We start from the raw sequence: 24,015 nt of genomic DNA, 5'->3' as shown, positions 1-24,015 counted from the left end.
TTCAGCCTCTATGATAATCGAGCAATTTGTACCACATACCTTGTCACAGACTCATGTTTTCAACTCCTCTTCCAAAGTACTTTGATTGGTGTACATCTTGTTCTGTTTTCTGCTTCCTTTCCATACTGGAACCCAAAAAGTTAACAGCACCTGGAGTACCCAGTTTCATGAAAAATACTCCTGCCAGGAGCCCAAAGGCACAAGTCACAACCTGTCCCACCTCCGTAGCAGGAGTCTGGGAGGTACTCAAAAGGCTACAGTAGGCTCTCCACTCCCGTTATTGCATTTTTCCCCAGAGTTACAAAATTGAAGGTTTTCAGATAGAAAATTGAGAAGGAGCCAAGTGTGTAGCTGAGACACAAAAGCAGACAATAAGGGCTGACCTTATCCAATCAAGGGACTTTGGGAAAAGAGAAAATGCGTAGAGCTGGGGGAAGGAGGATCACAAATCAGGGCAGAAGCTAAAACCCAAGCACCAAATAGGACAACCCCAAATCATAGTCCAGGTGGGAGGGGACCAGCGCAAAGGGGGCTCAGAAAATCACACAAGGTCTGGAAGTTGGTTTTGAGGGTCTTTGCTTTCTTGAAGGTTTTTCCATGTGACACCCACATGATCACCCAGCCTTACCTAATCTTGGAGTAAAATGACAGGAGGAGGCGTGAGGATTTGCCTCATCCTAATATACCCTTTCTTTCATGTGTACGAATTTAGTGCCAATCTCTGAATAGGCCGTATGCACTTGGCCTTTTAACTTTGGGAAACTGACATGGTAGGTGTGAAACAATAAGAAATATATGTATTGGTCTCCCCCTGATTCCCGCTCATGTTTGGTCTTTGACCCCAGTTCCTGACACAGAACTCCTAACTGCTTTGGAATTCTTTTGTTCTGATGAGGTGACTCTTGGTGGGCCCCAGGATGGGGGTGGTCACCAGAAAGACCAAACCATGGCTGAAGCTTGAAACTTTCAGCCCCATCCCTATTCTCCAGAAAGGGGAGGAACCTAGAGATTGAGTTAAGATTGATTATGCCTAGATGATGAAGCCTCCACAAAATTCCCGAAAGTATGGAGTTCTAAGAGCTTCTGGGTTGCTGAATATATTCACGTGCTGGGACGATGGTCTGCCCCAACTCCACCGGGACAGAAACTCTTGCACCTAAGGGGTGCCCGGATAACTCAGTCAGTTAAGCATCTGCCTTGGGCTCAGGTCATGATCCCTGAGTCTCACATCGGGCTCCTTGCTGCAAGAAGCCCACTTCTCCTTCTGCCTGCCGCTTTCCCTGCTGGTGCTTTCTCTGCACTCCCCCACCCCATCTCCGACCAATAAATAAATAAGATCTTAAAAGAAAAGAAAAGAAAAAAGAAAACAGAAGAAAAAAGAAAGAAAAGAAAAGAAAAGAAAAGAAAAGAAAAGAAAAGAAAAGAAAAAAGAAAAGAAAACTCTTGCATGTGGGACCCTTCCACACCTCACCTTATGTATCTCTTTGTCTGGCTGTTCAACTGTACCCTTTATTATACTCTATGTAATAAACAGGTAAATGTATGGAAGTGTTTTCCCGAGTTCTCCAAGGAGAAGATTGTGGGAACCTCTATTTGTAGATTGTGGGGCCCTCCATCTGTAGCCAGTTGGTCAGAAATGCAGGTGATAGTCTGCGCTTGCGATGGGTGTCTGAACTGGGCGCGGTCCTGCGCGTCAGCTCTTCACCTACGGGACCCACACTACCTGCAGGTACACAGAGTCAGAACTGACTTGGATTGGAGGGCATTCCGCTGGTGTCCGAGAATCATCGGTGGGGGAAAACCCACATATCTGTGCTGTGAGAGGAAAGGAAGGCATAGGAGTAACTGCCAGACAGCAAGTCAAGCAAGGCAGGGCACCCACAGAAAACAGCTGAACAGAGTCTTAAAACAAATATCTGAATTTTCACTGAAAAACAACCTAGGAAAAACCACGCTTGGAGGTATCATCAGCGTTTATTCTCAGAAATGTTCTGATTCTCTGATTCACGCCCCGCACACTTCACTCTGGGCTACTCACAGAAGAATACCGTGTCTCTCGATTCTTACGGAAATCAGAGGACTGCCCTCAGAGGAGAGCATCAGGGCTTGTGTTTCTATCCGTCGGCAGCGGCTCTTCTCCTCCGGTCCCCAGAGCCTCTCCCATCAGGGACACAGCATCCCAGCTTTCCATCCGCAGGTGGGAGGGAGCACAATCTCATGATGGAAATAATACTTGTTTAGGTAAGGAAAAGAAAATTCTTTTTAGAGGGTTTGCAACCATTAATTTTCTGTCTTTGGAAGATGACTCCCTTCAGTGTTCAGGTGGGCAGGCCGCGCGTCGGCTCCAGGACCAGGGGCCGGAGGAGGGCACATGCCCTTCGCTGAGGCTGTTTCTCGCCAGGGGCCCTCAGGCAGCCTTGGGGGACCATGACTGGTGCGCTCACTGCTCTAACCCTTCGGGTTTCTTTCTGCATACATATGAAAAGGAGCTTATTCTCCCTGACAGAGCCTTTCTGATTTGACAGTAGGGTGTAAGATACATTCACTCAAGTGAGAAAAAAGGAAATTGAGGTCTGTTTGTATTTCCTTTAGGCCATAAGCTTCCTAAGCAGAAACTGTCACGTTTTTACTCCTTAGTGGACTGTAACCATAGCATAATATTCTGCATCTAATTAGTCCTTTCATTAATTTTATTGGAGCCACAATGGTGACCACTGGCATAATTCGAGGGACTCGCCCTTGGCGTGTAGGCGTAAAGATAAGCCCGCGTTGTCTGGAGGGGGGGAGGCACTCCACAAAAGACAACTGCTCTCTTCGCTGCTAGGCACTGCTGTTCCTCGTCTGCATTTCTCATCCCCTCCAGCGGTCAGGCCTGCCGGGGCCCCGCATGGGACTGTCGGCAAGGTGGGTGCCCACAACCAGGGGAAGGCAGGGAGGGGCAAAGTTGTCACCGTGCTCAGTCATTGCTTCAGGATATCGGGGGGACCAGCTTTATCAATGGATCACTGTTTTTTAAATTATGAAATAACTTGAATACGCATATATACATGTAGGTACGTGTACGTGTGTGTATGTGTATTTTTACTCGAAAGGCGTTATTCTCAGAAAGGTCACAATTGTTTAAGAACCCTCACCAAATTTATAATCTACTTAATGGTGACTCTTCAAACGAACTTCTCCCACTTTTAGCTATTTTCCAAGCTCTTTCAAGGGGGCTCATGCTAAGCTTCTGTCAACACCTCGGGGGGTGCTCCTGCTGTCTAGGCCCACCCCAATTGCAAGGCCCCGAGAAGCAAGAGATGTAATTTTCACACCTCAGAGAGTTTATTTCCTGTTTTCAGAAGCCAGCTCCTGCCCCCAGTTTTCTCAGAACAGCTCATTATATAAAAAGTGACTTCAGGAACAAATGGTTAAGCAGGAAGATTAGTTGTCCTCATGTTGGCACGGCTTTATAGGCACCGCTTAATTTTTCTGGTACAAAGTACCACTAACATTTGAGTCTCTCTCACCATGAAGAAATAGAGATTACTGTTATTACTGAAAATAATTCATTGTGGTGTCTTTCCACAGCCTGGTTGACTAATCCTTCCAAGTTCATCTAAGGACCTCCCTCTCCATGACAACCCCAGCCAACATGGCTTCCTTCCTGCCCTGGTGTTTTATTACATATAAGTGAAGACTCATTTGCATGATGCTTGGTATATTTTTGCTAAGAGGAGGAAAAAAAAAACAAACATGTTGAGGACAGAGACTGAATTATATACAGTGTTTCTTTAGAAGCCCGCTCGTCATCTAAAACAGCATTAGGTATGTGGGGGCCCTCCATAAATATTTGCTAAAAGGAAACTAGAAGCAAGTGTTAAGTCAAACTTGAACCCATGAATCACTGTGGCTACTGGTCATCTTTTACAAAGAATTCAAATACTTTCACCACTATTGCCTTCAATCACTGAGACGCCATTTTTCTGATTTTTGCACATGCCATTCACCCACCTATTTCTCAAAGAGACTTTTCACCAAAAAGTCTGGGCTCAGAAGGAAATCATACAGTGTGTTTGTAGACCAGTTGAGCAGATTTTTGCAATGACAATGTCCAGATTTTTCCTCTTTGGAAACAATGAGATACTTCTCCAGTTCCCAAATCCACTTGTGACCATAAAAAGTAAAAAGAGTGGCTGCTCACTGATCGTTTGGGCAGAGACAACTGTCATGTTTCTGTGTAATGTTTACTGGCAGTTTCCCGGTCAACTCAATCGCCTTCTCCTGGTACCATCTTGTGCCGTCTGCACTGCGACCGAGAGGAAGTACATTCCTAGGTTTACCTCATCATTAAATCCAAACATACTGAGCTGCATGACCCTCCTGAAGGGCGAGGACTAGGTCTCTTTCACCCTGTATTTGAGGGTCCTATTATTTAACATGCTTTCTCTCAGTTCTCGCCACAATCTAACAAGTAGTTGTGTTTACATCCCTTTTAGAGACGAGCTATTTTAGGAATGCGTGATTTAGCCTCTTGACTCAAAGCGCTAAAGCTACGTATACATGAAGATGAAAAATTTTCCCTCCCTTACTCCCCATCTACTCAGTTCCTCTGTCCTAGCCCCTGGGCCACTTGGTGTTGGTTTCTGTGTATCCTGCCAGAGTTAATTCATGCATAAAAAGTGAAAGTGAATGAAGAGTTTTATCCCCCTTATTTATTAAACAAAAACAAAAACAAAAAACGTCAGTCAGGGCACCTGAGTAGCTCAGTTGGTTAAGCATCCATCTCTTGATTTTGGCTCAGGTCATGATCTCAGAGTCATAAGATCCAGCCCTGAATTGGGCTCTGCACTGGGTGGGGCCTGCTTAAGATTCTCTCTCCTCTGCTCCCCCCCCAAAAATAAAAATTAAAACTTAAAAATTAAAAATAATGAAAAATGTCATTATGTCACCACGCAGTTCGTGCCTTAATGGGAGGAATTTGAATCCAGTACTATCAGACTTTAAAGCTCAGGATTTCTGCACACTGCAGGACCACTGTCTTAAGGAGGGAGACCTAGAAAAACATCTTGGATTCCTCCCCAGCTGATCTTCCGGTCCCAGCTTTGCTAAGTCCTCAGGCTCTAGGAATGATGAGGAGTGCTGAGAGGGTCCTATGAAATTAGTTAAACTTTTAGCTTATTGGTTTGAAGGTCCACATTAGGTAGGGTAAAGGCAGGAGAAGAAAAAAAAAGATCCAAGGTTCAGAATATTTTCTGACCATGAGATCATTTAGCCAGCTTGCATTCCAGTTCAAAATGTTTCTTTATATCAATAACAACATGTTTTACTCATGGTAGGATGTCTGGGGTGCGTATTGCAGGCCTGGCCCAGGCTGCCCCTGGGAGTTGGGGTTAGGGGATAGGAGAGAAAAGGATTCAATTCTTACCTAGCCTCTAGTAGACAAGGAGCCCAAAGGGAGCCATTTAAAATGCAAATGAGATCCTATCACTCTCTTCAAATCAGTCACTGGCTCCCTTTACCTTTACAAGAAAAGTTCAAACCACTCCTTACGGTAGCACCCCAAGCTCTTCTGAATGCCGCTTTTGATTTCTTTCAGGCTTCCTGTCTCGCAGCTTCAGCACACACCACAGCCCAGGCATAGTGTGAAAGTTGCCCTCTTGGCCAGCAGTGCCCTGCCATTGCCTTCCCATTTATTCTTCAAGACCCAGATCAGGCTTCAACTTCTCCAGAAAACCTTTTTAGACGGCCCTATTCTGGGTATGTTGTCCATCCTGTGTGTGCCTGCTGAAACTTTGCTAAGCATGTCAGCTGTTTCCCCTACCAGCCTGGGAGACCAGTCCTACCATCTAGTCGGTGGTTTTGATAAGGGTGTAGAGTGTAATGGTTGAGAACACGAGCCCTGCGATGAGATTTCCTGGGGCAGTGTTTCGTCTGTCACTCCGAGGCTATGGGAGCTTGGGAAGAGTTATTTACCCCCTCTGTCCTTCATTTTACTCCCTTGTAACATCAAATGAATAGTAGTCCCCACATGGCTTGTTCTGATAATTAAATGATATGGTACAATTAAGTGCTTACCACAGCATAGAAAGAAAGTCATTAGCTTGTTCATTTATTTGCTTAGATTTTTCGGTCTTCCCCACCCCAAACCCCACTGGAATGTAAGCTCTGGGAATGCAAGAAGTTTGTCTTGTCTGTTCACGGCTATATCCCCAGCACCTAGAACAATACCTAGGAGCCAAGTGCATCATGGAGCCATTTGTTGAATGGCTGTATCAGTGAATGACATGTGAGTTAGTCATAGCGTGTTCAAGCCACTGCAGGCCAGCCAGTTTCCTACAGAAGTGGAGGTACCAATCCTCCTAGCTTGGTCTTTAAATATATTAGATACTCAACAAATATTGGTGCCTTGTCCTTTCCATTGTCAGCCACAGCCTCTTGCATGAGAATGAGACCCTTTGGCAATATCCGCTTTGGAGTTGGGTGACAGTGACAAAGATGGTACACATATCAGCAATGGCAATCTCTCTCTCAGCCATGCACACATACAGCCTTGCTGTAAACAACGACAGTCATAACAACGCTTTCGAAACAACTCACGCAAAGCGACTTCCTAGTTATCACTCTTATCTCTGCAGATATTGGAATCCAAGTCTTTGTAGAGTTTATATCCAACCAGAAATTCGTATTTTGTAGTCCCTGACATCATCATTTAACAAACAGGAACTTGACATTTTCAATATGAGAAATTTATTGTGACTTCTTTTTTCTCTGTAGAAGAAATTTTTAAAGCATCTCAAGTACGGAGAACATTATGTACTAAAAATTTGGGGGGAGTGGTTTGAGGGCTTTTTATATATCTAAATAGAGTTTAGGGGACATTGCTAAAGTCGTCAAAATTGGAGTCTATTTTTGCCCCAGCTCGCTGTCAGTGCAGTGTGGAGAGAATAAGGAAACCAGGCTTCATTACTACTCGTTGTGCCCCTATCTGGCTAGACGACCTTGAACATTCACTACATTTCTCACCACACATGCAGGGGGCTGTTGAGCAGGTCATCTCCCAAATCTCCCCAGCCCTAGGTTTCTGGGTATTTCCAGCTGATGCTGCCCGAACGAATCTGTAAGGGATGAACCAATCAGTGGATGACTTCCTGATTTGACTCCATGCAAAACACAGCAAAGGTTACTAAGAGGTGGTCTTTGCACAAAAACTGGAGCACAGTCTGATTTGATAATATTTAAGAACGATGGGGTTAGATAGGACAGATTTTGAAAGCAAAGCAAGTTCCTGTCCCATTGCTTTGATCTTCTTTTAAATACACAATTTAATGTGCTTTAAAAGATTGTAAGAAAAAAATCATGCTAAAGAAGACTTGAAACTTTTTATGGTTATCATAGGGAAGGGGAACAGTAGTGGTGGTGGAAAAGGATGGTGGTCAGATGCATTGAAAGGACTGATAGGGGCACCTGGGTGACTCAGTTGGTTAAGTGTCTGCCTTCGTCTCAGGTCATGATCCCAGGGTCCTGAGATCGAGTCCCATGTCAGGCTCCTTGCTCAGCCTGAAGCCTGCTTCTCCTTCTGCCTGCTGCTCCCCCTGCTTGTGCTCTCTCTTTCTCTCCAACAAATAAATACATAAAATCTTCATTAAAAAAAAAAAAGGATTGCTGTTCACCTCTGTGATGCTGACCGCATTCCTTCCTCTCACTCACCCTGTCTCGCAGCATCTTCCTCAGTGATATGAGCATAATGCCCTTTCCAACACCTCATACACTTTGGAGAAGGATCACGTTTTTAACAAGTTCATAGAAATGCTTTGAAATGGTAAAATCTACAACTGTACGTTTAATCATTCTAACATCCACACAATAGACTAAGGATGAACAACACCACAGGTGACAGGCCCCTTGTTCATAATTCAGATGTACTAAAACATAGTTTATTTTCCACCACTAAATTTAATGTCTATTTCAAGCCTAGAAACCCTGACTCAGTCACTCTTGTGCTTTCTTCCTACAGAGATGAATGTAAATTCTGGGGCTTCACAGAAAAACAAGGTGTGGGTTTGGTAAGGGTGGATGGCACCTGGTCTCAAGAGTCTCCCCATGGATGTCTGCTGGGGCATCCCCTTGTCCTCAGGTGTTGACCCACATAAGTTGCCCGTGACATATCCTTTCTGTCAAACTGGCACCTTTAGACCCTGTGACTCTCCCCACTGTCTCTACACCTACTTGGAGGTGTGGAAATTTTTCTGTGAGGCTGTGTAAAGACCTCTTTCTTTCACTGAAGTCCCTCTCTGCCGTCTTCTTGTCCCCAGATTCAATCCGCTGTTCTCATCTGTCACCCAGTTCTAAGACTGTCTCTCAGGCTCCTAGTTATTAACAAGAAGGAAACATCTGTCTTCTCCTTTCTGGTCTCTCACAGAGTCTGGGGAAACCCCTCCCAGTCCCCAGAGAAGATTTCATCCCTTATCATCCTTTATAATATTCTCCTTCCCAAAGATTTCATTTTTCCTCCAAGTGCTCATCATCGCCCAAGGGCTTATGTTTAGCCTGCTGACCCTCCCTCCCCTGCTCTCCACTGAGTCACATCCTCCTTTGAAATAATGAGCAGAACTGCCTGGATACCTGAAGGGATGGAGACAGCAGTGGAAATACTGACAGAGTGGTGGAAATGTCAGTTAATATGAAATATAAAACTTAAAATATTTTACAAAAGTTAATAACCCACGAGTGCTACCAACAATAATCATGGGTGTGTAGAAATACAACTGAATTAGTTTGAGTTCGAGACAGTGCACAGAAAATGAAAGGAAGGAAGGGGGGAGGGAGGGAGGAGGGATGGAGGTTTTTTTCCTACAAAAACCTAAAGTGACGGAGAAGATGCTCTATCTTTCCTCCCCACCCCCTTCCTCATCATGCTTTGTTACTCCACTAACACAATTTTTGGAGCTGTATGAGAAAAAAAGCCCAAGATTTCAGATAGTGATGATAGGAGAAAATAACACATGGTCTATATCATGGCTACTTTTGAACCTTATTAGATTCTCCGGGAGCAGCATCGTTTTGTCACGTGACTTTCCTGCCTCTCTTCCGGGACTGAGCCCTACTCTGGGGCTGGTCAGTAGCAGGAAGGAGGTGCCTGCCTTGAGCCCTCCACCCTCCGGTGTTCAGGTCTCAGGTCGATGCAGGCCAGTCCCTGGGCTGATGAGCAAGTGTTCACCTCCTCCTCTCTACCCCTGCCTCCCAGGTCCCCTCCAGTCCCACCACTCCTGCTAACTTGCCAGGCTGCGTTGTAAATTACCGTCTTTGACAAATGTCCAGGTGGATCTATTAAATCGATGAATTCGAAGAGCTGAGCCCAAGGCAATGGCAATTCTATGGCCTCCTTCGGGATAATTGGTGATAACATGGGGTGCTGGGAATCTAAGCCTAAAAATCTTCGCTTTGAAGGGAGGGAGGATAACTGAACCATTTCTTCCATTAAAATGTATAAAATTTAAATAGTTCCTGTTCTCCGTGCCCATCAACCTTTTTTTATGTACTGAAAAGTCTAAATATTTATTAACTTCTATTTACAGAATTCATTATAGCTGCATTCAGCCAGGGCACTCGCATATTTTAAAAACCTATGGCACTTTATAAATAGCATCATATAAAAATAATTAGGAAATAATTGTGTTTTCATTTTCAAGAAACAAGGTACTACCAAGCTTAATAAAATAACCAAAAAGGGGGCGCCTGGGTGGCTCAATGGTTAAGCGTCTGCCTTCAGCTCAGGTCATGATCCCAGAGTCCTGGGATCAAGCCCCGAGTCAGGCTCTCAGCTCAGTGGGGAGCCTGCTTCTCCTTCTCCCTCTGCAGCTCCCCCTGCTTGTGCATTTTCTCTCTCTCTCTCTCTCTCTGTTGCTGTCAAATAAATAAAAACTTTAAAAAAATAACCGAAAAAGCAGGTTCTTGCACAAGGGCCCACAATCAACAGGTCTACGTTAGTTAGATCGTCAAAGCTAGCGCTGGCATTACGTCACATGGGAAAACAGGAGCTGTTCGCATTTGGGGAATCACTAGCTAGACCACCTTAACTGACCAGTGTTGTTGGAGGGGGCAGAGAAAGCCTCTTCAAAGGTCTGCTTCTAGCCCTGTTCCAGCCTTCTCTGTGAAGTCAGTCACGGAGACAGGTGAGATCCCTGTCCAGGCTCTTGTGACCGGGAGGGTCAAAGTGTAAGGTGTCTCAAGGAGATGTCAAGGATTGGTGGAAGTGGGGGAGGGGACACTGGCCAGACCCTCTAGAAGTTACTCTCCCTCATTTTTGCCAGACAGGCAGTTGTCTTATGTAGACTGCTATGAAACAGAGCTTCCACCTCGTCCTCCCAACAGATTCCTAGAGAGATGTCTGGAACTGCCCCTCGTGTGTTTATTCATGGCCATTTCCCACAAAAACCTAAAGTGACAGAGAAGATGCTCTATCTTTCCTCCCCATCCCCTTCCTCATCATGCTTTGTTGCTCCACTAACACAATTTTTGGAGCTGTATGAGAAAAAAGCCCAACAAAGGACACTAATTTGAGAACCTACCATGCAGAGAAAACCGTTCTTCCTAGGGAACGTGGCTTCTCCCAATTTATGCAATCAGCTAGTTTTCAAAGGTCTTGAGGAAATCACATTGCACATACATTGAAATGTTTTAGATTTGCTTCTATTGCTTTTGTATCAGCACGAACGGTCTTACCAGCCCCTTTCAATATGATTAAAAAGAAAAAGACGAGATCTTCAAAACCGTTGAACCGCCCATGACCAGCCACAAACTTTGTACTATGGATGTTGTATTTTCCCTTTTATGCCTTCAAATAGACTGCTAGCCTCTGCCTTATCACCGCTTTGCAGCCGCGGTTCAAAGGCAGGGGAGGAGGATGACGCCGACAACGTGGAACCATGGGCTGACACTTGAGATCCCACCAGGTAACAGAGGGAACCGGGGTGAAGGGGCGGGGCGGCTGTGGGCTCTCACCTGCCCTCCCCCCCCTTACCCTTGTGCTGGCTACTTTGTGTTGCAGACCAAATGTGAAAATGTCCACATCTCTAGAATTAAATTATACACTTTATGGAGCAATTGGCACACCTTTATGTCCGTTCTGTATCCTGGAACCTGGGAAACCCGTATGTTTATAGTTTTTTAAAATAAAAATAAATGCATAGTGTATATACCACGTTGTAACTTGCTTTATTGGTTGTTGGCAAATGCCACTTTATGTCAGTACATAGGTACAGATGTCATAATCATAATCACTGGTGACTGCAAGATATTTCATTGGATGGATCTATAACGTATTGAAGCAGTCTCTGACTGGTGGACACTTGGGGCGATTGCATGCTGAGCTACAGGGGTGCCTCTCGTTCCCAGGCTCGGGTTCCTTGGCCCGATTCTTGTTTCAGTCATGACTGCAACAGAGAGTGTCAGAAGATCTCAGACTCACCTGTTGCTCACGCCCCAGGGTCAAGTCAGCACCAGAGTTTTTCCGAAGCTAAAGGAGCCTAAAGTGAGAGAGAGAGGGAGAGAGAATGCTGTCATCCTGCCCCCAGGCAGCGTTCAACCAATGGGAGACAGAATGGATGAAGAGAAGCTCAGCATCCTGCCCTTCTGAGCGATGCCCCTGAGGGCACAGGAGGGTTGAGCCCCTGTAGCCACAGACACCCACCTCATTATATTTGTTTTTTCCTTCTTCCCTTTCTCCCACCTGCTTCTCAGGATTAACTTGGAAATCAACTTCCTGTGTCCGGGAGAGTCCTGCTTTCGGACTCCGAACCCAAACAGGGACAATGATCAACAGCGATGCCCAGGGTACCATTGAATGCTCATCTCTAATCAGTTCCTTCTGATATACTCCTGGAACTACCCTGCGGATCCATAGGACTCAGACTTGATAACACAAGCTCAAGCCAGGGCTCTGTGTAACCGGGTTCCTAACTGGAGGGGGATTGATTTATTTTATTTGCCCGTGCCTGTTCAATCCCAGAGCTATCATGAAGCCAACACTTCCATCAGGCAGCGAAGCACGGATTCTAACTTCCTGTAGTCTTTTAAGCCACCCTTTCCAGAGGCTCTGGAAAATTCCTGCCTTTTGCTATCCTCAAATCATGATGAATGGAATAATTGGAATGCACACCCACTGTTTTCCAAATAGACACCTCACTTTATTACTTGGTAGTTATTAAGAATGAGTAGTAATTTTTCTGCTGAAAAGACGACGTATGGGGAGAGTAAGAAATAAGAAAAACATTCACTCATCATTTAAGCCACAAGGAAATAAAACCGATCACCAGATAAAATGTCTGTTTCTCAAACAACTCAATCTTGATATCACTAGTAGCAGCGAAACTCTTAATTATAGGTAGTAAAGTCTCTGGATTTTATTTCTCACCCAGCATTGATGGTAAGACGTGTGTAAGAAGTGCTTTCAGCAGGACAAAAGGAGCGCTCTCCGCGGGCACTGTGCCGGGACAGCAGTGTGTGCTCTCACTGGAGAGGGGACCGGAGGAAAGACTGGCAGCACCAAACTCGGATAAGCCACAGCCTTTCCACGAGGGGGACTGCTGAGCATATGTTTGCATGTATAATTCATATAAACACATATGTGATTATTTTTAAAAGTAAGTGAACTATTCATAAACCATCTAAAGGGGCAATGTACCTTCTGACATCCTTCGGGCAGTCTATTTTCTGTATTTTTCCTTTTTTTGAACAGAGGAAAGCTTGATTTGACTTTTGAAGGCAAGTAGGACATCACACGGCAGATTCTGATGTCTACTTCGCTCATCCTTTCTTCCCCATCTGCATTTCAAAACCCCCAGTTCTTCAGGAAGTCTATTTTTAAGTGGCATATAGAATCTTTCTCTTGGCAAACACTCGCAGGTTCTGCCCTCTTGGATGGCTTCCCTAAAAAGAAAAAGGGGTGGGGGGAACCCCGCCTTGGCTGTGTTTGCCACCAACATCAATAACGGCAGCAAGGCATCCTGACTGCTATTTATTCTGTCATAATTACTATCACCAAACTTACATGATTACAGCGTTAGTAATTCTGTTGATTATAAATAGCACTAATGCTGTAATCCATCAGCAAAGACTGGCAGCCTTATGGAGACATGGCCCATACGCACACGGAGAGTTGCACCTTTGAGGATTATAATCTAAACTTCTCCCAGAAAGCGTTATTCCCCATGGCCTCTCTTTCCAATCCGCCCGATAAAGACTTCGTTAAAACACCACTACCTTTCTCCCTGCTTGGTGTCTCTGTGACCTTCTGGAATGACCTTCCTGCAGTCTAGGCTGTGTTTTGTATTCCAAAGATAATCCCTTGACAGTATATGGACCTGGTAATGTCCTGGTTTCTTGAATTTGCTAAAAGCAGGGGCACTGGCTTGTGAAAGCCCACGCGAGCCAATTCTATTTCTATTTTCACAGTGATGTATCTTCCGTTTGGCAAAGAGTCCCATCGAGTGAAATCTTGTAGCGTGGGACCCTTCTCTGTTGTTTTGCTTCGTTCTTATTTTGTTAGGGAGGAGGGCAAAGGGTGCCATTAGCCCTGCTACTGAAGGCACCCACGTATCATAGAGGCAATCTGCATTTACTGAGCCATTTTCGTTTTCAAAATGTATTTCGAGGGGTCACCTGTGTAAAGAGAATTCCCCCGCAGAGCAATGTGCCTCTGCCCTTCCCCAGAGCATGCTCCCTCTCAGAGGAATGGTGCTTTCATTAAAAATGGTGTGTATGGAATAACTTTGACATATTTGCTGTTTTCAGCTGTCTGCCTGATTCTTGGGAGCACTTTTTTAAAAAACATAAACCTTTATCGATTCAGAACTAGAAAAATGTTTAATGTGGTGGTAACGTTTAGTAACAATGGGAAGTGGGTTTTTGGCAATTCTCTGGCTCACGACATGAATGCGCATCAGTCTGTCTGTATGTATAAAAACTTATTTGATTCAGCCTAAGGTGGGTTTAAAAAGACCAAATATATATAAATTGGGACCTTGACCATGGAGACTACAGTGTGATATCTTACGAATTCATTTTCTGCTCACATTCAGATATGGTGGCCCCGCATCTTCAAGTTTCCAAGGAGAGTCAACATTTCAAATATTCTGTTCAGTCGTTAGATCACTTATTCTGATTTGAGAGCACAGAACAGATGTCACCTGAGGTAAGGACTGGAGTGGAGACTTGTAAAACATGATAAAAATACACAAAATGTAGGAAAGCCTTATCCCAACCTTCATTTCATGCTATGTATTTGTTATACCAGGAAGAGTTTTGAAGCGAATAAATCCTTCGGTTGGCTCCTACACTTACTGCAAATTAAATCTGTGTTCTGCTTTATCTTCTGATCACGCTGCCATCACGGTAGACACCAAATGGATGCAAATAATGAAGCCCATCGGCGACTGGCTGTCTTGCATATCCCCAGCTTAAAAGAGACAAAAAGTGGTGGATAATCGGTATATTTTATTGTGAAGGGTTAAGGAAAAGTCAGCACGACGTGGAGCTTATTTGTAGCATGAATTAATCTTCATAACAAATAAAATCAGTCTTCCTGTTTGTCTTTTTTTTTTTTTAAGATTTTATTTATTTATTTGACAGAGAGAGACAGCCAGCGCGAGAGGGAACACAAGCAGGGGGAGTGGGAGAGGAAGAAGCAGGCTCATAGTGGAGGAGCCTGATGTGGGGCTCGAACCCAGAATGCTGGGATCACGCCCTGAGCCGAAAGCAGATGCTTAACCGCTGCGCTACCCAGGCGCCCCTTCCTGTTTGTCTTGATCCTTCCCCAAACAGAATGTAGACGGTCCAAGGTTACTGCACATTTCTGAATAGCAACAGACTTCAGATTCTTGCACTAATTATTACAAATCTCAAGTAGGAAAATTCCGATTGCACTTTCTGGTAATTTCTGTAACTCTGAAAAGACTTTTCATGAGGCCCAGAAATCTGGGTGAAAAGTAGAACACATCCGGTGCCTCAAATGGCGTCTTGGTTCTCATGGAGACCAGGTGATGGCAGCAAGAGGCTTTCATTCCGTGTTCACTGTGCTTGAAGATCTCATGACTTGAAAGAGGGATGAATTCAATGGATTCCAGTACTTCCAGAATGCTCACATGTCCCTGGAGAGAAGAGGAAGACTGTGGTCAAAAAGCCTTTGGTGAGAGTCATACGTACTCACTTCTTTTTATACTGTGAGGTCTTGCACTGTGCGGGGCTTATCTTCAAATCTGAATGACCAGGAGGAGATTTTATCATAAATGCAAACAGCCCAGAAGGCAAGCAGGTCAGGCTCTTATTCTTCACTGATTTGATTCAATCCTCTGGCGGCTCAGATATAACTTAAGTGTGATGAAACTTTAGAACCCGCTGCCAGGAGGGCTGTGAAATCTTCATCCCTAAAATTAGGAGAGACAACTGCTTGGCTCCGACAGTTTACCCAGGCAAAGGTTGGGGCTGGATTAGTGATTTCTAAATGGTGGTCCCCGGGCCACGCCCTCATGCCAACACCATTCCTCAGCAAAATGAGAACTATGTAAGCAATGTATCATGTTTTTCCATAAGTCAAATTTATTCCGTTTTAATTATAGATTATGTCTGTAATGCAATCCCCTTTGTTTTTAACACCATATTGTTGCTGGTAGCTGGAAATTATTTTTCTCATGCCTTAGCTTAGAAAAATAAGTAAGCAGCCCTCTATCAATCCCCATTTCTTTTTTAAAGTTTTAATGGGCCTTGAAATTTAAAATCCTGGGAACCACTGGTCTAGATAATCTTCATTCAACAAATCTTCGTTCATCTGCCTGTTCTTATGTCATACCAAAAAAAAAAAATAACAACTTTGTACCACAGGAGAATGAAAACAATAAAACTAACAATCATTGCACAGGACACCATGCTAAGTGCTTTGCTTTACGTATACTATTTCGTTTAATTCTTGCAACACCCCTCAGACAAAGAGACCCAACTGAAAGCAGCAGGGGGTGGGTTAGCACGGGGCCACCCTGGCATAAGATTTCTAACTGACCTGCTTTTTCACCCTCCCTAGAAAACAGACTATTAATGGTAGTTCCAGGGAGGTGGCATGATGCCACAATACTTAAGCTTTAAATGTATTGTTTTTTCATGAAACTGAAGCTTCAGTGGTGGGGTGAAAACCAACAGAAAACAAGGCCGATGCTAGAAGCACCGGTGAAATTTTTGGTGTATAGAACGCCTCCAATCAGCCAGTTTTCAGGTAATCAGACCGTCTGTCCAGATGGCCCAATCTGCCTCTCCCGCCAGTCCCATCGCATCCCTCTCTGCCGCGCGGGGCATCCGGGGCTCCGGGGTTCGCGTGAGCGCTGCCGCACGTGCGGAGCGCTAACCGCGGTGTGAATAGGCCGTGGCGCCTCCTTAATGCTGATGGCTAATTACAGAATGGGAGGGACAATACTTTGCTTTTGATGAGCCACTTTAATCTGAATTCTGAAGTCAAAATCCAGGGTAGGAACACGGGTCTGTGCCAAGGCCACTGGGAGCTGCTGTCCAATCCCTGAGTCCCCGAGTCTTAAACTAGCAGCTTAGATCATCATTTCGATCCGGTTTTCGCAGGTCGAGATCTAAGAGATTTGGTGTTTTCTTTTTCTGCAGAAACAAGGGAGTGTTCAGGAAGTCACTTTGACTGGGGCACAATCGGGGAATATATCACCTTTAAGTTCCCCAACTTAGTTGCCTCCTGTGGGAGGGGGTGGGGTGCAAGGTCCCTAGAAGATAATCAGTTGGCTGTTGCCATGCGCTGAGTTGTGACCGCCCCTCCCCCCACAACCCCGACTCGTATGTTGAAGCCCTAATCCCCAGTGTGAGGATGTTTAGAGATGGAGCTTTTGGGAGATAATAAGGTTTAAACGAGGTCATGGGGAAGGGCCTCATGGTGGGATTAGTGCTTTGATAAGAAAAGGAGGAGACAACAGAACTTTCTCTCCACTGTGTGAAGACACAGTGAGAAGGCAGCTGTCTGCAAGCCAGGAGGAAAGCCCGGGCCAGAACGCAGCCATGCTGGCACCTCCAGCTCAGGCTTCCAGGACTGTGAGGAAGTAACTGCGTTGTTGAAACCCCAGCCTCCAGTATTATTTTGTGCTAGTGGAGTTAAGACCACTGCCCTGAGGCCTGTGGGCAGGTAACCCAATTGCAGTGGAAGAGAATCGTAACCAGCACTTCATTAATTTCTTTTTTAAGCTTGAAAAAGGAAAAGCAACCTCACCCCAAGATACATGAGTCTTTAGGGAGGTGAAGGGAGAAAGGTCTGTATGCACAGGGGCAGATGCCCGACACAGTTCTGACCCAGCGCAAGGAGAGCTGTGACTCCAACAAGTCAGAAAAGGAGTGTCATCTCTGGTTATCCCTGCCACTGAGAGCATCTGGTCCATCCCAGAAAGCAAAAGCCAGGCCTGGGATGGCTCAGCTCCTGTGATGGCTCAGCTACTGGGAGGCCAGCTCTCGTTGGAGCCAGTGGGCAGTGGCACAAAGCAATGGCAGCAACAGTGGCAGGGGACTTCCAAGCACTCTACAATAACCGAGCTGAGTCCTCCTGTGTCCTGTGTGGCCTGCAACCTGGGACAAGTCAGTGAGAGGGGAACACTCAGAAGGGAGGGAACAGATTTGCTGACTATCTGGCATAGGGAGTCTAAGCTGATACGTATTTTTTTTATTAGAGATATAGAGAAAATATCCACCTTATTTGTACCCTTAGTTTGAGTTGTTAAGATAAAAATTAAGAAAAAAAAATGGCTTCTTTTTGTAGGATAATCATCAACTCTGCACTTTGGAAGGGCTCTGAGAGAGGTGGCATCACACGGTGCTCAGGGACATGGGCCTGGTACCTCATCACCTGGGTTGACACCCCAATCCCACCAATTTGCCAGCTGCGTAACCGCAAGCAAATTGCTTTAACTCCATGTGACTCGTCTATTAAATGGATGAAATGATAATGTCTTCCTCCAGGAGTTATGGTGAGTATTAAGCATAAAATATTTAGAACTGTACCTTGTACAAAATAATTTCTTATTATCAGTTCCAAACTTAATATCTTATAGAACAGCTTCCCAAGACTCAGAAGCAAATTCCCCAAGGTCACAAAGCCCATTAGGATTAGTAGTATTTAATAGCATATGTTAGGGTGACCAACCAACCCAGTGTTCCCAGATCTATCCTGATTTTGGCGTTGGAAGTCTGCATTCGTGGCAAACTGGGATGATCGGTTACTCTACAGGGAGGAAGATAAAATCACATGAAGTGGGATCAGCTGACTGAGGTCATGACCATGGAAGAGATTTTCTTCTGGAAGGAGCAATGTTACTACTGAAGTTATAACTCCAAATTCAAGTGCCTGGTACAAGGCTCTGATAACCATTAAGAAAGAACCTGTCGAGTTATATATGACTATATGAGGCAGAGGTTGTCTAGTGATGTGCTAGTTTGGTGGTCAGGAATTTTCCAGACAGGCTTTCTAATGCTCTGGGGAAATTCCAGCAGTGCAGATGTGGTCTGGTCTCATAAGCTGAAGGTCTGTCCTGATATTTACAGAATGGAGTTCTGAATAATAATCTAAGATTGTATTTGTAGAGCATTTATCTCAAAGGAGTTCAGTGTTCTTGGCAGTCATTATTTAATTAATCCTCAAACTGTCTCTATGCGACACAGAGCAGGCAGGTGTAATTATCTCTGTTTTGCAGATTACACGACTTGGAGTTACGCCTGGTTATAAGGTGCATTGGAAAGAGATGTTCCACTCTGATAATAGATTTGATTTGGTTCCCATTCTTTCCTGTGAGCCTTAGCTTGATGGGACTCTAGGGAACCCTAAATGAACACCATAAATAATGCACTCCCTAGTGACTGTCCAGTTCGCTTTGCATGTCACATGCCGTATTTGGTCAACATGTTGAACAGCCAACAGGCAGGAAGCTGAGCCACGACACAATCCGTAGGCCAAGCCTCCAGAAGTCAGTCCACCCTCCATCCACTCCCCACATGAAAAATTCCCATGCCCTGTCTTTGTGCCAACGGTGAGACCTCTACTGAGTGGGTCAACGAGGGATTAATAATTGGGAATTATTAGCTCAGCCCACACCCTCACCTTGGAGCAGTAAGTCCAAACAGGAAAGTGATAAACGAAAGAAGGAACTGCTTTCCCCGTGGGGAGAGGCGGTCTGACCAACCTGGAGCTACGAGCAACAGGAGGAGCGCTGTCCGCGTGCCCCGGGCTGTTGAGGCTCGGGTGCTCTGTCTGGGCGGCAGTGCGAGACTCGGTGTCGGTGGCCTTCTGCAAGCCACGCATTGAAGCCCATCCCCCAGGGTGATAGTATCAAGGGTGGAGCCTTTGGGAGGTGATTGGGATGAGGGCCCCTCTGAGAGGCCCTGCAGAGCTGGCCTGCCCCTTCTGCCACGTGAGGTTACAACGAGAAGACAGTCATCTGTGAACCGGACCCTGAACGGGCCTGCACCCATTCTTTTATCTTGGATTTCAGCCTCCACAGCTGTGAGAGGGAAATGCTTGCTGTTTAAGCCACCCACAGTCTATTGTATTTCTGGGATAACAGCCCAAACTGACCAAAAGGACCAACGCATTTAATCCTCACCAATAAGGCAGGAGTCAATTTTTCAGTTAGGGAAACTGAGGCCAGAGAAGTTAAATGATTTGCTGAAGATTACAGAACGAGTGTCAGAGCTGGGATTTGAACCCAGGCATGCTGCCTTCAGAGACCTTGAACTTAACCATTTTGCTATAGGGAAGGCAAAGGTCAAACACAAAAAATCACCTCCTCTTTAGGAAGCAAAACTTGCATCCCACCTATATGATAAACCTGGTGGCTGCTTGACCTTTGACCCATCGTCACCACCTCTAATTGGGGGTGTGACGGAGAGGGAGAAAGTTGTGTCTATCTAACCTGAGATCAGGAGAAGTGACAATCATAGCCACCGCAGCAGGTCTGCCAGCATGGAAGACCTTACTTGGCTTAACTACTTCCCCAGGCACGTCATTCTGGCTAATCAGAAATCAACATGACTCTTCTATGCCCAACGCCTCCACATTTATCAGGTTTGCTCACAGGGGTGCAAGCTTATCCCTTATTGGGATCACAGCTACAGCGCTTCAAGTCTGTCCATCACACACATCACAGGAAGGAAGAGTGGGGGAAATCCAGAGATGAGGAAAGACTGGAGACACTCAGATCAGAAGGGGAAAGGCTGTTCCACTTTGGAACCTTTTGCATTAGTTCCAAAGGACCAGAGAGTCACCGTGGGTCCAAGGCACACTCCGGAGTCAAGCGGCCCCTGAAAGCCTCTGCAGCCAAGGGTACAAGGGTACGGGGCTTCATGAGCACAGGGCATTTGCAAACAATGAGAAACGCATTGACAACAGCTAGTTTTAGGAAGATCCTAAACCATTGCAGGATTACGTCATCAGCACATTCTCAAATCAAGCCCCATAGGCAAGTCCAATCAGTAGTTTCTTTTGTGAAACTTTGGAAGTTGCCGTCAATTTTCTGGGGTGAGAACAATTCAGTGCAACTGGTTTCCATATCTGTTTTAGAACACAAGCTTGTCACTTGCCAACTTGGACATCGCTTGTAGGCAGCCAAAAAAAATTGAGTGTCAGCAACCTTCGATCTTACTTAACCTTGTTGAAAAGAATTACTAAGTTTCTCGGTGCCTGGATGGCTCAGTTGGTTAGGGGTTCAACTCTTGATTTCAGCTCAGGTCTTGATCTCAGGGTCATAAGTTCAAACCCCGTATTGGGCTTCGCACTGGGAATGGAGCCTACTTAAAGAAAATAATAATTATAATAATCAAGATTACCAAGTTTGAAGACCATGAGAACAGAACATTAAGCCAAGCTCAGGGCCCTGGACATCTGCACAGGCTGCCGGCCAATGAAGCCGGCCCCGCCACAGCTCTATGCCTTTGGAGGGCCTGCCTTGCGTCCCCCTGGTGGGCTCAGCTCACCCAGCAGGATGCCCTCCTGCTTCTACTGGCCTCTGTATGGCTGGGGTGTGCTTAGCCCCTGGAACGCCCACCCGGTGCCCCAACTGCCCTCCCCTACTTCCCCAGCCTCCAAGAGCCTCAACTGGCAGCCAGGCCCCCTCCCAGAACTGGCTCTGCAGTAGAGACGGGTCCATTTCAGGTTCTCGGTGTTGTTAGCAGCCACAGGATTAAATCCGTGGGCAAAATTGATGTCGACATTTGGCCTTGCTTTCAGAACCTCTGGGCACCTTCCTGTAAGCAGCACTGAGGGAGGGCACTCTGAGGATTGCCCACGATGGGAACGTGGCTGCAAGGAAAGAGCCAGCCTGCCCATTCACGAAGCAACGGCCGCTCCGTTACCAGGATGGAGCTGTCACACGTGTGGTACGGGAGCGCCTAGTGGGCTCTTTAAACCTCACGCAAAGGCATGTCAGGGCTCGGCTTTAAACGCCGCGTTCACCTGTCTGCACGCGTGAGACTGCATGAGATGAAGGGGAAGATGTAACTGAGTACGTGTTTGTTGAATCAGCTTCTGTGAAAAGAGAGATAACAAACGTGAGTCAGAAAGTGAAAGGAATAGGTCTTGCAAATAGGAAGCAGCCTCAGACTTTTTTCAGGGGATGGCACAGGGAGCAGAGTCACGTGGGCGGCAGGGAGCTGGGTAAGCTGCTTTCGTGCAGAGGAATGAGGGCGATAAGGACTCACGCCTGGGACTCATTATTGTACGTGTAGGAAGAAGGGAATTGATACCCTTTCTAGCTTGGTAATGAAGAGGATTAAGAACGTGCTTTCAGAACTCTGGGGCTCTTTCTTATTTTCTATGGCAATAGGAAAGGATAAGATTAACCTGGTTCCATCTTCCTGCCACATCAAGACGATGAGAAACAACCTGATTTCTTAATTTTATCAGATGACGTGATGTAAGCATATTCAGATAATCTGAGATGGGGTCTATTATTTTGATATGATACATGAAGGCATGTAATCAATTTCTACTAAAAAGAAATTTTACTTTTTCAGGCATGATGCTCACTCATAAAATGGAGACAAGCGCTCGTGGAAAGGTGTCGGCCTGACTCCAGCACACCCAGGAAGACGCCGAGCGGGGGTCAGCAGCGGGGCTCAGCGGCACAGAGCAGCGCACCCCACCGCCCTCACTTGGGAGCGCGCCTCTCAGTCCTGTTGCATTTTGCTGTGTTTGGGTTTGGGGTTTTTTTGTGCTTTCGTTTGTTTGTTTGTTTGTGGGGTTTTTTTAGTTTGGTTTTGGTTTTGTATCTTGACCCACCTCTGGCTATATTGTCTTTGATCTTGAAACTCTCTCAAGTGTCCACTTTCATGCCTCTGAGTCTAGACTCCTTTCTGGTGGAGGACAGTGTCCTGATTCAGCCCTCCTTCTGCGCTCACTTGGGCTGGGCCATCTGCAGCCTCCAGGTCCATCAGCTCTGGACTTGAATGTCCTTGGACGGCCTCACCCGGGACAGTGGGTTTCTGCTTGTGCCCTGTGTCCCATCAGCCCCCACTAAGCCGCCCGCCCTCCCACGCCCCACTGATCCCTGCCAAGCTTGTGGCTTTCCCTCCACCTCCGGTTCAGCTGGTATACCAAACACACATAGATCGTGGATAAATATCATTGAACAAAAGCAGGACAATTATTTACTACTTCTCCTTCTCGGGATTGTTTTTCTAGAAGGTAATATTATTTTTATGAATCCTGAATCCCGTGAGTACTACACGTCGAGGTGCTTTGAAAACTGTCAAGTGCTGTCCAAACATTAGCTGTTACGTTCCATCTAAACGAACCCTTCCGTAATGGCGAGTAGCTTTCACAAGAGACCTATCTACCCGCTCTTGATTTTCGGCTTTCAAAAACGTTCTTAAAATTCAAACACCGCTTTCATAGTTGAAAGTTCCCTTTATCCATATTTTTAATCATATTGATCTTAAAGAATTCCATTCAGAGTACATCCCTATTGTATGAAATTACGGAGTAGTCCCGCCAGAGTCCCAGTGATCCCTGACAGGCAGAACTACATGCCAAATACACCGTTACAACTTGCTGGTAAAACCCTCCCGAGGATAACTTCTACTGGAGATCTTTATTCTACACAAAGCAAGCCCGGGTGTGGGGTTCCCAGGACCAGTAGGTGGAGAAACACACCCATGGGCCCTTGAAGATATCTACCCAGTACTCCATTTCAGTGACTTATCAATAAAAAGTAAACATTTTTTCTCAAATCGTTTTTGTGTTTTTGCGTTTTTGCGTACGGTGTCCTTACTGATCCAGTGTGATACATGATAACAACGCAAGATTTAATTCTAAACCAAGGTTTTATAAGCTCTTTAGTGATGGCTTTGATTTCAAATGAGGCTGCTTCATGTTCAAGGTCTTCTAGTGCTCCCACGTGAGAGGCAATACCACACTGGTCTGTTTAGCTTCCCCATGTTTGCTCAACACTTCGTTAGCTTCTTACGAGGAACTTAGTGAAGTCTGAGGAGAACAAATTGAAAAAAATCTAGGAACGCAATTTCATGAGCCTGTTGTTTTTTTTCAGTTCACTCTAACGGTTCTTTTAAGAAGATACTGAGTAGCCTTACAAGTTCCGTGAGGGCTAACAACTAGAGCTGTTGTTGGTGTAATAGTTAAGTCAGTAAGAGCGCTTAAAATTTTTTTTGAAGTTTTCGTTTATTTATTGATTTATTTTAGAGAGAGAGAGAGAGTGCTCAAGCCAGGCGAGAAGCAGAGGGGGAAGAAGAGGGAAAGAATCCCAAGTAGACTCCGCGCCGAGCGAGGAGCCCAACGCGGGGCTCAGTCTCACAACTCCGAGATCATGACCTGAACCGAAGCCAAGAGGGGCAGACCCTCAACTGCTGGCCACCCAGGTGCCCCCAGTAAGAGCATTTAAAATAAGGTCACCGTAAACATTTGGCTGTTGGCGTGATGCTACTTTTCTATTTAGCATAAGATTTTCCACATCACACCTGTCCCTGATGTGAGCTTTTAAA

At 45.6% G+C, this 24,015-nt stretch overlaps 2 long non-coding RNA genes across 3 annotated transcripts; both read left to right on the top strand.

Moving 5' to 3' along the window:
• Nucleotides 1–1,381: 1,381 nt before the first annotated feature.
• LOC103677345 lies at nucleotides 1,382–14,558 on the top strand. 2 transcript variants are annotated; one of them, XR_005832256.1, is made up of 6 exons: nucleotides 1,382–2,241; nucleotides 5,579–5,739; nucleotides 10,860–10,934; nucleotides 12,399–12,623; nucleotides 14,061–14,173; nucleotides 14,276–14,558. It is a non-coding gene; the product is annotated as an uncharacterized LOC103677345 (long non-coding RNA). The 2 variants fall into 2 exon arrangements; XR_005832257.1 differs by lacking the exon at nucleotides 5,579–5,739.
• A 7,059-nt stretch (nucleotides 14,559–21,617) lies between these two features.
• On the top strand, nucleotides 21,618–23,247 carry LOC121100483. Its single transcript, XR_005832255.1, has 2 exons — nucleotides 21,618–21,932; nucleotides 22,033–23,247. It is a non-coding gene; the product is annotated as an uncharacterized LOC121100483 (long non-coding RNA).
• Nucleotides 23,248–24,015: the final 768 nt, after the last annotated feature.

The sequence above is a fragment of the Ursus maritimus genome, unplaced genomic scaffold (genome assembly GCF_017311325.1).
Source record: "Ursus maritimus isolate PB19 unplaced genomic scaffold, ASM1731132v1 scaffold_4, whole genome shotgun sequence".
In the NCBI taxonomy this organism is placed as follows: Eukaryota; Metazoa; Chordata; class Mammalia; order Carnivora; family Ursidae; genus Ursus; species Ursus maritimus.
This window is presented reverse-complemented; position numbering and strand designations above follow the sequence as displayed.